This window comes from Mirounga leonina, unplaced genomic scaffold (assembly GCF_011800145.1).
Source record: "Mirounga leonina isolate KUSES-001 unplaced genomic scaffold, KU_Mleo_1.0 Mir_53, whole genome shotgun sequence".
Taxonomy (NCBI): domain Eukaryota; kingdom Metazoa; phylum Chordata; class Mammalia; order Carnivora; family Phocidae; genus Mirounga; species Mirounga leonina.
Window position 1 is genome coordinate 29,427,632 of NW_023270807.1, and position 16,069 is coordinate 29,443,700.

The window sequence follows — 16,069 nt, forward strand, 5'->3', positions numbered from 1 at the left end:
AATGTTTACAATTATTCTATCTTCTGGATGGATTGATTCCTTTATCATTATATAATTATCTTCTTTGTCTCTTTTTATTGTTTCTAGTTGGAAGTCTATTTTGTCTGATGTAAGTGTAGTTACCTGTAGTGCTTGAAATACCTTTTTCTATCCTTCACTTTTAGTCTGTGTGTGTCTTTAAGGCTAAAGCGAATCTCTTCTAGACAGCATGTCATTAGATCATGTTTTTTGTTGTTGTTTTTTCATACATTCAGCCACTTAGTTCTTTTGGGAAATTTAGTCTATTTATGCTTAAAGTAATAATTGATAATAAGGATTAACCTTTTCATTTTTTTTTCTGGTTGTTTTACAGATCCATTTTTCCTTATTTATTATCCTGCTCTCTTTTGTGTGTTGTCTTTTGGTATCAGTATACTTTGACTTCTGTGGTATCAGTATGATTTAAAGCTATGTTCTTTTGTGTAATCCCTACAGGTTTTTCACATGCAATTACCATGAGGCTTACATAAAATATGTTAAAATTATAAAACCCTATTTTAAACTAATAGCAATTTTAATAGAATTCCTGAGTTACATATTTTTTTTTAAAGATTTTATTTATTTATTTGAGAGAGAGGGAGAGAGAGTGAGCACAAGCAAGGGTAGCAGCAGGCAGAGGGAGAGGAAGAAGCAGGCTCCATGCTAAGCAAGGAGCCCAACGTGGGACTCGATCCCAGGACCCTGGGATCATGACCTGAGCCAAAGGCAGACACTTAATGACTGAGCCACCCAGGTGTCCCCTGAGCTACATAGTTTTGAACATTTTATTTGAGAGAGAGTGAGTGTGAAAGAGATCGATCATGAGCAGTGGGAAGGGGTAGAGGGAGAAGCAGACTCCCCACTGAACAGGGAGCCCAATGCAGGACTCAATCCCAGGACCCTGGAATCATGACCTGGGCTAAAGGCAGATGTTTAAACAACTGAACCACCTAGGCATCTCTGAGCTACATTTCTAATTCTCCCTCCACCTCACATTTTAGATTATTGATGTTCCAATTTACATATTTTTATATTTTGTAACTAATAACAGATTATTGTAGCTATGGTTATTTTTACTAAATTTTATTTTATTTTATTTATTTTTTAAGATTTTATTTATGTATTTGACAGAGAGAGAGACAGTGAGAGAAGGAACACAAGCAGGGGGAGTGGGAGAGGGAGAAGCAGGCCTCCCGCAGAGCTGGGAGCCCAATGCGGAGCTCGATCCCAGGACCCCGGGATCATGACCTGAGCCGAAGGCAGCCGCTCAACCGACTGAGCCACCCAGGTGCCCTATTTTTACTAAATTTTAAACTAGAGTTGTAAGTGAATTACACACCACCATGTCCATATTACAGAATCTAACTTTGTCTATATATTGACAATTACCAGTGAGTTTTAGGTTACCTTTTTATGTTTCTATGATATTGATTAGCATCCTTTTATTTCCATTCAAAGATCTTCCTTTAGCATTTCTTGTAGGGCAGGTCTGTGGTGATGAATTTCCTCAGGTTTATTTTGTTTAGAAAAGCATTCCTCCTTCATTTCTGAAGGGTAGCTTGCCAAGTATAGTATTCTTGATTCATACTTCTTTGCTTTCAATATTTTGAATATGTCCTAGCATTATCTCCTAACCTGAAAAGTTTCCTTTAAGAAATTCACCAGTAGTCTTGGGGTAGGGGTTTCCCTTGTATGTAACTCTTCTCTTTTCTATTAGTGCTTTTATAATTTTGTATTTGTCTTTGACTTCTGAAAATTTACTTATAATGTGTTTTGTTGTAGCCCTCTTCAGTTTTAACCTATTTGGGGTTCTTTGGGCCTCTTAGATCTGTTTCTTTCTCTCTCTAGGTTTGGGATATTTTCGGCTGTTATAGTTTTAAATATGCTTTCTATCCCTTTCTCTTTTTCTTTTTCCTTCTGGAATCCCTATAATGTAAATACTGTGTCTTTTCATTGTGTCCTATAAGCCCTGTAGGCTTTCTTCACTCTTAGTCTTTTGTTGTTGTTGTTCCTCTGACTGAATAATTTCAAATGTACTATCTTCTAGGTTGCTGATTCTTTATTCTGTACGTTTGAGTCTGCTTTTGAAGTTCTCTGTTGAATTATATTTTAAAAAAGGTTTTATTTGAGAGGGAGAGACAGAGAGACAGAGAGCAAGAGTGTGCTGGATATGTCTGCTGGCAACATTCTTGGGCAGGTGGGGCCTGCTATTAAGGTCTATTTTAGGTGAGGCAACTGTTTGAGCTCTGAGGTTGAGGGTAAGGGGTCTGGTAACAGCTGGATAGAACTGCTGGCTTGATTCCATGCCAAGAGACTATGATGGACTTCATGATTGCTTGCATTCTCTCAGTCTTTTAGATAATCAGGACTGGGTACTATACTAAGTAGTAGGTGGTTACAAATTAACTTCTCTGATCTGATGGGGCAGCAGGACAGGAGCAAGGGCCTGCATACCTCATTGTTTAGTGAACTGAATCAGGCAAAAGCATGCACTGAATACCCTGGTCAGATGAGGCTACCAGTTTTCCTCTGCATACAGAAAAAGCCACAGGCCATGCTTTCTATTCAAGTGCTACTGTAAATGGGGCTATTTGAAAAGCTACTCAGTTTCCTCTATGCTCTTTTAAGTTTCCCTGATCACATGGGCTATAGGCAGTATTCAGCAATAAGTGGGGCTATGAATTGTTTTCCCTGCCTGGGCTCAGTGGGAGAAACTGCTCCAAGGCCAGTAAGACTCTGTGGTTTTAACTCAAATCAACCCATGCCATAAGTTTTCTGGCCTAACAAAGACACTGGTTTTGATCTCATAACAATCAGCTTTACCCACCCACTTTTTATCTCAAGCATTGCAAGGTTATGCAGCAACTTCAAGGTGTTCTTGCCAGCCATGCCTATCAGATGGGGCTGGGAACCCTGTTCTGCAATAGGTGGAACCATGACTCAGCTCCACTTCCTGGGCAGCTTCAGGGATGACCCACTTCAGAAGATGCCCAAATTTTCCTGAACAGCCTTTTTAGTTGGAAGGAGTCATGAGCCACCTTGCTACACTGTGGGTGGAGCTATGATTCAGGTCTTTGGCCTGGGTGCAGGCAGAGTAAGTTCCAGGGCCAGCAAAACTCCTCATTTGAGGACTCAAATCAAGCTGACCTACACCTTGCTGAGTTCCCTGGTCAGATAGCACCACTGACTTCATTCTGCAGATGTGCAAAGCTGCTGGTTATGACTATTTTGGGCACCGCATATAGGAACCTGGTCTGCCAAGATCCAGTGGTCTTTGTCGTAAGCACATATAGTAAGAGCTCTAGGATTCATCTAAAAATAATTATGGTATACTCTCTGTACCATACATCATACTAGACCCTGGGTTTATAAGCACTTTAATATGAAGTGATTGCTCAAAGGGTATTATTCTGCTCCTTGAGACTGCAAGGTCCTGGGACACAAAACAACTGGGATTTATTGATTTAGAAAACACACACTTATTGAATAGCTATTGTATAAAGCACTTTGTTGAGTGCTGGAAAAGAGAATACAGAGATGATTAATTTATCATAACCGTGTATATAATGTAGACTTCAGTCCCTTACAGGAACTAGACATTTTCAGAAATTATATACAAATATAATATAAGGGAGGTCAGGGTACTGAATGAAGAGGAGGCTCAATAATCCAAGCACAATTTTTTAAATTATTCTAGCTTTGGGAGAGGTGGTAGAGTGCTCTAGAAAGTCCAGCCAGGATCAATGGTGCTGCTTCTCAATCTCAGAGTCACTGGCACCAAGAAAGGATATTTCTAAATACAATTCCTCTTCATGCAACCCCTCCACACTGGCTAGAAAGATTTTTTGGGGGAGGAAGGGAAGTGAGGATTGGGCTTGAGGCCTTGGAAGTATCTTCTAGTTCTCTTTACTTGTGTCAGCCTTCTCTAAATTTCAAGGGAGCCATTGTTGACTCCACCACGTAGATGTCCTCAGAGGAATCATTTTCTCTACTTTTTCCCACCTGCAAAACAGTCTTTTAAAACACAGGAGTACTTTCATCTTGCCTCTGCATACTTGCCTTTTAGTCTTCTCTGTATTAATTAATACTTACCTTCAAAGTTTTTGTAGAACTCTTCAAACCCAGTGGCTAAAATGAAACATGTCCCTCCCTGAAGTTCTCTGTGTAGAAGGCAACTCTCTCATTCTACATATATTTAAGGTTTTAGACATGGAGCATGCATCTCTGTCTCTATTTTAAAACTTTAGTTTTTCATCTGCAAGCAGTGCTTCCCACCACCACCTTTGGTGTTTATGCCTAATTACTTTACCTACCTTTACTGCTTCTTTCTCAGTGAGACTGTGGCATGGGTCTTAGAGTCCTCACCTCTACTGTCATGGCAGTCTGAGAACTTTGGTGGAAGGGAGATAAATGGTGCTTCAGAATCTACGTAAAGGACCACCCAACATCTTAGACAACAGTTGCTTAAACATTTTTCCTCCCACAGTTTTAACCTTTACTTAACAATTCATTATCCAGAGAGTGCCAAATCCCAGATCCTCCACATCTAAAACTTTAAGCCCTAACATGCCATTTTTGGACTATGATCCCAAATACCTATATGCTTTCATGCTATATTGTCTATAAATGGGTTCTTCAGTGTCATCAATCTCTACACTTTCTTGAATACTAACTTTTCTCAGTGTTTATTAATCTTTCATCTTCACTGGTATTACAATATATTACACACCCAACCAAAGAAATGTTATTGAAATTACTTTCTAGTTATAACCAACAGTCTCAACATTCTTAGGGAGTTATCTTTTTTCTAACCTTAGCTCACTATAACATAATTTCTGAATTCTCTTTTTCTAAATAGTATGTGAACAGGTTCAGACCTACTGGGGGGAAAAAAATGTATATTGCCTAGTACTAAAGTATCTTAGTAGTTACCCACCCCCAACACGCTTATCAGTAGTCTTTCTGAATCTCTGAGTAGTTACTTTCTCATTCCCTATAGATATTACAAAAATAATTTTAAAAATTTCCTAATATTCCTAATCTGTGCTAACCCCAACTTTTTCTCTATCAGAAGACCTTGCCTTCTACTCCTGAGAGAAAGTTGAAGTAATCAGTATTGACCTCTTTAAACAACTGCAAACTTATTACCTGCATGCACCGTATTTCCTTACCTCCAGTCTCAAGGGAAAAAAAAAAAAAAAAAACCTGCTTATGTGGCACTAATCCAAAGGTTACTTAGAGCTTCTTAAAATTTAACATGCTTATGAAGTACCTGAAGATCCTGTTGAATGCAGATTCTGATTCAGTAGGTCTGAAATAGTTCTAAAAAATACCTAGCAATGTTCATGCTCCTGGCCCACAAATTGCAATATTAACATTCTCCACTACCATACCCTCTCTTCTTCTCTGAGACCTTGGTCTATCAATTATATCTTCTCTGTCTTCTGCAGTTTCAAGTTATTTCTGTACGCTAGATGTTTAAACTATGCAAATACATGTTTTTTAAATGAAAGCCAAGGAAAACAACGCAACCTCTCAACACTTACGATGTTCTACTTATCACACAAGTCCTTGCCTTATCTTTTTTTATTTAAATTCAATTAGCCAACATATAGTATATCATTAGCTTCAGATGTAGTGTTCAATAATTCATCAGTTGTGTATAACACCCAGTGCTCATCACATCACATGCCCTCCTTAATGCCCATCACCCAATTACCCCATCCCTCCACCTACCTCCCCTTCAGAAACCCTCAGTTTGTTTCCTATAGTTAAGAGTCCCTCATGGTTTTTCTCCCTCTCTGATAACTTCCCATTCAGTTTTCCCTCCCTTCCCCTATGATCCTCTGCACTGTTTCTTATATTTCACATGAGGAAAACCATTGATAATTGTCTTTCTCTGATTGACTTATTTTGCTCAGCATAATACCCTCCAGTTCCATCAATGCTGATTTAAATGGTAAGTATTTATCCATTCTGATGGCTGAGTAATATTCCATTGTATATATATACCACATCTTCTTTATCCATTCATCTGTCAATGAACATCTCAGCTCTTTCCACAGTTTGGCTATTGTGGACATTGCTTCTATGAACATTGGGGTGCAGGTGTCCCTTCAGATCACTACATTTGTATCTTTGGGGTAAATACCCAGTAGTGCAATTTCTGAGTCATAAGGTAGCTCTATTTTTAATATTTTGAGGAACCTCCATACTGTTTCCCAGAGTGGCTGTACCAGCTTGCATTCCCACTAGCAGCATAGGAGGGTTCCCCTTTCTCCGCATCCTCACCAACATCTGTTGTTTCCTGATTTGTTAATTTTAGCCATTCTGACTGGTGTGAAGTGGTATCTCATTGTGGTTTTGATTTGTATTTCTCTGATTCTGAGGTATGTTGAGCACTTTTTCATGTGTCTGTTGGCCATTTGGATGTCTTCTGTGGAGAAATGTCTGTTCATGTCTTCTGCCCATTTCTTGATTGGATTATTTGTTTTGGGGGGGTTGAGCTTGATAAGTTCTTTAGAGATGTTGGATACTAGCCCTTTATCTAATATGTCATTTGCAAATATCTTCTCCCATTCTGTAGGTTGCCTTTTAGTTTTGTTGACTGTTTCCTTTGCTGTACAGAAGTTTTTATCTTAATGCTACATGGAAAATTCTAGTCTGTAATACTGACACTACCTCTTAATGCCTCATGTGTCCTTCAACATCTGCAATGTGATGTCTGTACCCTTTTCATGAAAAGTACTCTGTCAAAGAAGACAAATGATGTGCCTAATCCAACGGTATATTTTCTGTCCTTTACTTGACAAATGCAATATTTAACACTGGTCTCTCTTTGTTTATATACTATTTAATCATTTTTCCAGATTTTTCTACTTCTGCCAATCTCTTAGTGTGATATTCATATTTCCTTCTCTCTGGTTGTGTCTCCTCTGTCTTGTCCTACATCACTAGGTTCTTAAATGTTTGTATTTTCTCAAGTACATCCTGATACCTAAATATTATCCATAGATTATCTCATTTGAACCTACAGCTTCAGTTATGCTGAATATAGTACTTTCAGTTTAAACACTCCCCATAGACTTTGATTTATTGCACTTATCCGATTCAGCGTCCACAAGTCACATCAAACCAATGATGTTCCAAACTTAGCTTACCATTTTCTCTCTTAAACCTTTTTTCCCCCTCTTGTATTCTTTATGATCTATGTCACCATCTATCCCAATCAGGGCTGACTTACCCAAAATGACAATAGGCACAGTGCCTAGGGCCATAATACTTTAAAGTTCTGAAGAAAGCAATGAACTTTTAGGTCAAAGAAAGTGTTTTAATAGGCAATATTAACATATTATCTAAGCCAATATAGTCATAAAACAAATTTTTAACCCCCCCCCCCCCGGGGAAGTGGCCCATGCAAGCAAAATTGCCTGGAACCCAGAAAAGTCATAATGTAACTCCAATCTTAGTCTCCCAAGCAGTCTGTTCTGGGCACCATTTTGCTTCATTTCTCACATTCAGTCACTGAATGCTTGTAATTATATCATTTTGGAGACATTGTCTTAATTCTGGTTCTTTTGTGGGCTGCTGGTAATTCTTCCTATCTTGCACTCATGACACTACATTGCCTAGTGATTTCTCTAAAATGAAATGTTGACTATCATTCTGTTTTAAAATCCTGTAGTGCTTTGAGTATCCCATATATAAAGGATTAAATCCTCTCTCTTTCATGACCTATGCTTTGCAGATCTTGTTAGTTTCATTTCCTTTTATTTATCCATTGCTCTCACTAGGCTAAATTACTGGCAGTTCTTTTTGCCTGATATTCTCTTTATATCTGCAGGTAGTTGCTTCTGACTAGGAAAACCACTTCTCCCCAGTTATCAGAATAAGTTCCTATTCACATTAAAAGCCTCCCCATCTTGGGTGCCTGGGTGGCTCAGTTGGTTAAGCGACTGCCTTCGGCTCAGGTCATGATCCCAGGGTCCTGGGATCGAGTCCCACATCGGGCTCCCGGCTCAGCGGGGAGCCTGCTTCTCCCTCTGACCCTCTCCTCTCTCATGCTGTTTCTCTCTGGCTCGCTCTCTAATAAATAAATAAAAAAAAATAAAATCTTTAAAAAAAAAAAAAAAGCCTCCCCATCTCCACAAAAACATAGTAAATATATGTAATTGCTTATATAATAATCCCCCAGAGTAAGTACAAAACACACCACATGCATTTGTATCTTTTTCTTTTTCCCTTTTGTGTCTTGCTTTAGACTGTGAGCTCCTCGAAGGTAGGAATTTTGTCTTATCAATCCATATGTCCTCTGTACCTGGGATAGATAGGCATTCAACAAACATATGTTGGATGATTGAATAAATGAGTGAACTACTGAATGTATACTTTATTTTTTTGCAGTTTTTATTTTTTAATTTATTTTATTTTATTATGTTATGTTAGTCACCATACAATACATCATTAGATTTTGATGTAGTGATCCATGATTCATTGTTTTCATATAACACCCAGTGCAGCATGCAGTGCTTGCCCTCCTTAATACCCATCACTGGACTAACCCATCCCCACACCCCCCTCCCCTCTAAAACCCTCAGTTTGTTTCTCAGAGTCCATAGTCTCTCACGGTTCATCTTCCCCTCCGATTTCCCCCACCCTTCATTTTTCCCTTCCTTCTCCTAATGTCCTCCATGCTATTCCTTATGTTTCACAAATAAGTGAAACCATATGATAATTGACTTTCTCTGCTTGACTTATTTCACTTAGCATAATCTCCTCCAGTCCCATCCACGCTGATGCAAAAGTTGGGTATTCATCCTTTCTGATGGCTGAGTAATATTCCATTGTATATGTGGACCACATCTTCTTTATCCATTCATCTGTTGAAGGGCATCTCATCTCTTTCCACAGTTTGGCTATTGTGGACATTGCTGCTATGAACATTGGGTGCATATGGCCCTTCTTTTCACTACATCTTTGTCTTTGGGGTAAATACTCAGTAGTGCAATTGCTGGGTCATAGGGTAGCTCTATTTTTAAATTTTTGAGGCACCACCACACTGTTTTCCAAAGTGGCTGTACCAACTTGCATTCCCACCAACGGTGTAAGAGGGTTCCCCTTTCTCCACAACCTCTCCAACATTTGTTGTTTCTTGCCTTGTCAATTTTTGCCATTCTAACTGGTGTAAGGTAGTATCTCAATATGGTTTTGATTTGAATTTCCCTGATGGCTAATGATGATGAACATTTTTTCATGTGTCCGTTAACCATTTGAATGTATTTGAATGTATACTTTAGATATCCATATCATTAAAAGTGCAAATAGTAGAAACCATACTTAAAAGAAACATGCTTTCAGTCCAAATCTCCTATCCATTTCTGATTATCTAGTTATAATCTGTCTCTATACCTCTGAATAATCAAAAGCAAAATATAAATAATTTGATAGAAAGGTAGAACTCTTAATTATGAAATATATTTATGGCCTATTCCAATGCATGCAACACATGATTTTATGCAATATTAACACAAAAACATAAACTCATAGAAAATATTCATTTACTTAAGATATTGCATGGTTAATAGATCTCAAGAATTTCTTCAACTCTGTCCTACTTTGGTAACCTATTTTTTTTTTAATACCCAAAGGCTCAGAGAGATGCAATTCAACATTTAAAAAAAAAAATCTTCACATAGGTTCTCTGAAATCTGAAATGTTTTAAAATGAAATGAAATGGGTGATAGAAAAAGCATTGTGACAATCTTCTTGCTACTTTTCTGTGACCATAATTGGACATTCTCAGCTAACTAAGGTGTTCTTTAATCTGTCTTGTATCTACTATAATGTAAAAAAGCATACCATAAACATGTTTCAAATATCTTCATCAATTTTCTTCACTATAATTCACTATCAATCATGAATTCAACAAATATTTACTTAATAGCTATTATATACCTGACACTTTACTAGTTGTGAGGCAGTTTGCAATTTATCAAACAAAATTCAATATTGATATGCCTTACAGATTGAATGTTCTTGTTCTCTTAAAATTTATATGCTGAAGTCCAACCCCCAATGTGACTGTTTTTAGAGATGGATGTAATTAAGGTTAAATGAGGTCATAAAGATGTGGCCCTGATCCAATGGGATTAGTGTCCTTATAAGCAAAGATAGAAGAGAGCAAATTCTCTCTTTCTGTTATGTGAAGATACAGTGAGAAGGTGGCCATCTGCAAGCCAAGAAGAGAGTCCTTACTAGAAAGTGACCCTGCTGGACATTGATCTGGGACTCCTAGCCTCCAAAACTGTGAGAAAATAAATTTTCATTGTTTAAACCACCTGATATCTGCTACTTTGTTACAGCAGTCTGAAACGACTAACAAAGTGAGATAAAGGATATGAAAGAGAAGTCTGTGAGATAATTTTTAACAAAAGTACCAAGACAATTCAGTGGGAAAAAGTCTTCAACAAAGTAGTGCTGAGAAAACTGGATATTCACATGGAAACAATGAAGTTGGACCCTTAGCTTACATTATTTATAAAAATTAACTCAAAGTGAATCAAGACAATTCAGTAGGAAAAAGTCTTCAACAAAGTAGTGCTGAGAAAACTGGATATCCACATGGAAACAATGAAGTTGAACCCTTAGCTTACATTATTTATAAAAATTAACTCAAAGTGAATCAAACTAAGTATAAAAGACAAACTTTAAAACTCTTAGAATAAAACAAATTTTATAACTCATTGTTACCTTGAATTAGGCAATAGTTTCTTAGATATAGCATCAAAAGCAAAAGCAACAAAAAAAAATGAATTGGACTATGTAAAATTTAAAATATGTGTCCTTCAAAAGATACTATCAAGAAATGGACAATCACAGAATGAGAAAAAATGTTTGCAAACCATATATGTAATTAAGGTCTAATATCCAGAATATATTAAGAACTCTTACCACTCACCAGTATAAAGACAATACAATTTAAAAATGGATAAAGGATTTGAGTAAACATTTTTTTCAAAGAAGATATATAATTGGCAAATAAGCTAATGAAAATATTATCAATATCATTAATTTTTAGGGAAATGCAAATCAAAACTGAAATGAGATATTACTTCATACCCACTAGCTATTAGATATAGCTATAGATATAGATGATATAGATATAGATATAGATATAGATATTACTTCATACCCATAGCATGGCTATCAACAAAACAAGGACAAACATGTTAGTGAGGATGGGGAGTAATTGGAACACTAATACATTGCTGGCAGGATGATAAACTGCTTTCCAAAACCACTTAATCATTTTAACAGTTTCTCCAAAAGTTAAACATAGAATTACCACATGTTCTAGCAATTCTATTATTTAAACAAGAAAATTAAAAACCTATTTCCACACAAAAGCTTGTACACAAATGTTCATAACATTATTTATAATAGCTCAAAAATGAAACTTCATATGATGAGTGGGTAACAAAATGTGTAAATGGTTAAATGTGGTGTTTTCATATGTTAGATTATTTGGTCATAAAAGGGAATGATGTATTAATACATACTACAACATGAATAAATCTCTAAAACATTATACTATGAAAGAAGCCAGACACAAAAGGCCATGGGTTGTAGGATTCTATTTATGCACAATATCCAGAATAGGCAATAGAGACAGAAAATATATTAATGGTTGCCAAGTGCTAAAGGAAGAGAAGAATGAGGAGTGATTACCTATAGATGTGGAAATTCTTGTTGAGTGATGAAAATGTTCTAGATTTAGATAATGGTGATGGTCGTACAACCTTGTACAATATATTAAAATGAATACACTAACTGAATATACTACAAGTCACTGAAAAAAGGTTGCTAAGTTGTACACTTTAAAATGCTGACTTTTATGGTGTCTGTATAATAGCTCAATTCCAAAAATGTAATAAAGAATAGATCAATAGTGATCAAAAATGAGTCACTGACCAGATTTCAGAAGTCCATAAAAATTGCCACAAGATGTATAAGCTAAGATTAGAAAGCACATGAGAACTAGCAGAGTGTGTTGGGATGGGGGACTCAGGGTGGTGGGAGAAGAGGAAGAGAGAGGAAGAGAGAGGAAGAAAGAGGAAGAAAGGTAGAAGAAGGCAAGGAGGGAAAAGGAACAAGGTAGAGAAGAAGTGTTAGAGTTGGCATAACATACTATGTGGGAACAACTAGTGAAAGAAATCAGGAAAGGTAAGTATGCACAATTATGCAAGGACTTTGTAAACCAAATTATTCTAGACTCTTACAGGAGCCATTAAATGGTATTAAGCCACCTGGTAACTTCCTTGGATTTGGAAAAGAGTAACCCTAGTGATAAGAGTACAGACTCTTTTAGAATGGCATTGCCAAACTTTAGGTGAGAGAGCAGAGGAGTTTGTACTAGGGAAACAGTACTAGTACTAGACAAAAATGCTTCAAAAAGTGTTAAGAAGACAGAGTCTAAGAATACTAATTACTAGAGAAAATTTCAATGTTTATGTCAGGTAGGAAAACTATGTATTCTATTTCCAGACTTCAGAATTAATCATTATTCCAAAAAGACTCTTATAATTGTCTCTAAATTTAACTTTTAATTATGAAAAATAATTTTATACACATTGCTTCTTTCCCACCTCCTACAATCCAACAAGTCTTTAAAACTCCTGATCTTCAGTTTTAAATGCTCCCTAACAAATGAAGAATAAGTTATTTTTTTTTTAATGAAAATAAAGGAATACATACATACACAGAAGTATATAATAACATACTGGTAAATGTTAGAGAAATTTTATTTAAAAGTAATGCAAATCAAACCAATGCATAAATAATTTAACTCTATTGATAATAAAAGCTTTTTCTAATGCAAAAATTTTTAATTATGTAAGATTGATTTCAAGGAGGATATTTAATATCAATTGGCCATGAAATATTGTTAATTAATTTTCAAGGCTTACCATGCTATGGGCCAGATTGTTTCCTCCCCACATTCATATGTTGAAGCCCTATACAGTACCTCAGAATGTGACTGTATTTAAATATAGGTCATTAAAGAGGTAATTAAGTTAAAATGAGATCATTAGGGTTGGCCCTATTCTAATGACAGGAGGAAATTAAGACACAGGTACACATAGAGGAAAACTATGTGAAAACAAGAAATGGTTATCTATAGGCCAAGGAGAGAAAGCATGAAGAAACCAACCTTGCCAACTCCTTGATCTTGAAGATCTAGTCTCCATAATTGTGAGAAAATTTTTGTTGTTTAAGCCATGCAACCTATGATATTTTGTTATAGCAGTCCTAGAAAACTAACAAAATGTGTTTTACTTCTTGTTTTTTTGTTTTTTTCAAATAATTTCACACACACACAAAAGTTTAAAATCAAACAATTCCCATATAACATTTATCCAGATCTCCCAATAGTAACTACTTTAATATACTTGCTTTATCACTAATCTGCATAACTGTACTTTTTTTTTATTTTCCTAAGTCATTTGAGAGTAAATTGTACACATGGTGCCCTTTTACTCCTAGATACTTCACTATGTATTTACTAAAAAAGATACATTGTTTTACTAATACAGTATAATCAAAATTGATAAATTATAGTTGATAAAAATCATTAGTTTTCTACAGGTCTTAGTCACATTTGCCTAAATAATACCCTTTAAAGCAAAAAATATTTCTTAAAATTCTATAAAACACAGATTATAGGTCTGTCCATTATTGGTGATGTTAACTTTTATCATTTGGTTAAGATAATGTATACAAGATTTTTACATTGTAAAGTTACTAGTTTTCCATTTTTACTAAGTATTTTGTGGGAGAGCTACTTTGAGAATACGTAGATATCTTATAGTTCATCAAATTTTGGCCACTAGTTTTGTACATTGGTGATTCTTCTAATCATTATTACTGTGGTATTTGTCAAATGGTGATTTTCTTAATTTCATCATTCTTCATTGTGTTTGGAAACCTACTTTAGAGCTTGCAGTTCTTCATGCATATAGGACTAGTGGATTCTTATTTTGTAGGATAAATCCATTACTGTCATTATGTTGATGCTCATATTGTCCCAGATTCAACTCGTAGGGGCTATTTTAGGCTGCTTCTGTTTACTTTTTTTCACATATCCTTCATTCTTTGCACACTTTTTTTAGTTTCAGACCTAGTGAGATATTAGGCTCATCTTGTACATTTCTTGCCCTAGACCTGGAAATAATCATTTCTCCAGAAATCTAGTTATTTATAAGGGAGAAAATAGAAGTCCTGCACTAAATGATCCTCCTCTTCAGAGATCCTGTCTCTAAGAATACAGGGATATGACACAAATTCCAGGCTGAATAATGAAGATTCTAGTCATATACACTAGTGCTGCTAGGTTTGAGTCACAAACTGTGTCACTTATCAAAGACTTTGTTGGTATATTGGGGGATAGTGGCATGTGGAATTTTCCAGTTGCAGAGAAATGTTAAATTGGAGTGGAACAAACCTGTTATGAGAAGTTATACCTACTTTGAAAGGGTGATAAATTCTCGTTAGATCAGGCAACTCCAAAGTAGGATGTGAGTTTGACACTTAATCTTCCAGGAGATAAAAAAGGGGGGTTTTAGTATTATTTAATATTGTTTTTATTCCTCCTCTCATTGACCACTCAAGGACAGACTTAGTGGAATATTTCACAAGGATCATATTTTTTTTTCTTACAAGGACCATAAAAGGGGGAAATTATGTAATTTTAACACATGACCCCTCAATTGTGTTTCTGTTTGGGAAGGTAAGGTACAGGTAGACTGTAAAAGATCTTGTGAGCCATGACAAAATGTTGACCTAGGATGGTTATGACTTAAACTTTAAAATATGAGAGATGTAAAGAGGAATTCACAAATAGCTAGATAGGCAATAATATCCTAAAAATACCAGAACAGTATACTTAGAAAAGTATCCCAATGTGATCTCCTTTTTTTTATTTAAATTCAATTAGCCACCACATAGTACATCATTAGTTTCAGATGTAGTGTTCAACAATTCATCAGTTACATATAATACCCAGTGTTCATCACTTCCCGTGCCCTTCTTAATGCCCATCACCCAGTCATCCCATCCCCCACCCACCCACCTCCCCTTTAGCAACCCTCAGTTTGTTTTCCATAGTTAAGGGTCTCTCAAGTTTTGTCTCCCTCTCTGATTTCTTCCCATCCATTTTTCCCCTCCCTTCCCTTACGGTCTTCTGCACTGTTTCTTATATTCCACATATGAGTGAAACTATATGATAATTGTCTTTCTCCGATTGATTTATTTCACTGTGATATCTTTTAAATACAAATTAGACTTATACAGTGCTAGTGTTCCTTGCCTCCTTCTCATCTGCATGCACATTGAAATAACATGCTCTAGATAATAGAAAAGAAGCCAGTAGTGTTATGAACAGCATAGCTTTGAACTCAGGCAGATGATCATAAAAGAAATGATGATTCTATAACTCAGGGCTTCCTGTCTGGCTGTGGACAATAAATGGCAATGCCTTGCCCAGTCATCTGCTGCATTATAAGATGCTGTTTGATGACAGCCAAGACTGATTGAGATAAAAAAGAAAAAAGGTTGCCAGGATCAAAACTTCAAATAATACAATGTGCCAGAAGATGTACTGTCACAGTGAATCAAGCAGGCTGGATGCAACCCATATAACATGGGCAGTGGATTAGGACATAAGGCCCTGAGACTGATAAAGCAAAGCTGACAAGCTGTTTATATTACTCAGAATTCCAAAAAGAAACAGATGAAACACTTAGGATAATTTGAGGTCAGTTTGATAGAGAAAATATGTGTGAAAGTGTGGACAGAGTGTAGGAATCCACAAAGAATGTTGTAGCACCCACAGCAAAGAATAGAGAATTATCATTCCTAGACCTGAAGAGGTAAGGAAAAAGTTTTCAGAACCTGGAAGCAGAGAATTTTGTGGAGAAGCCAGGACTAACCTAAAGGAATACAATCCATTGATTATGCAAGGAGGTAGCTGGGAGGATATATAACCTGACTTTAA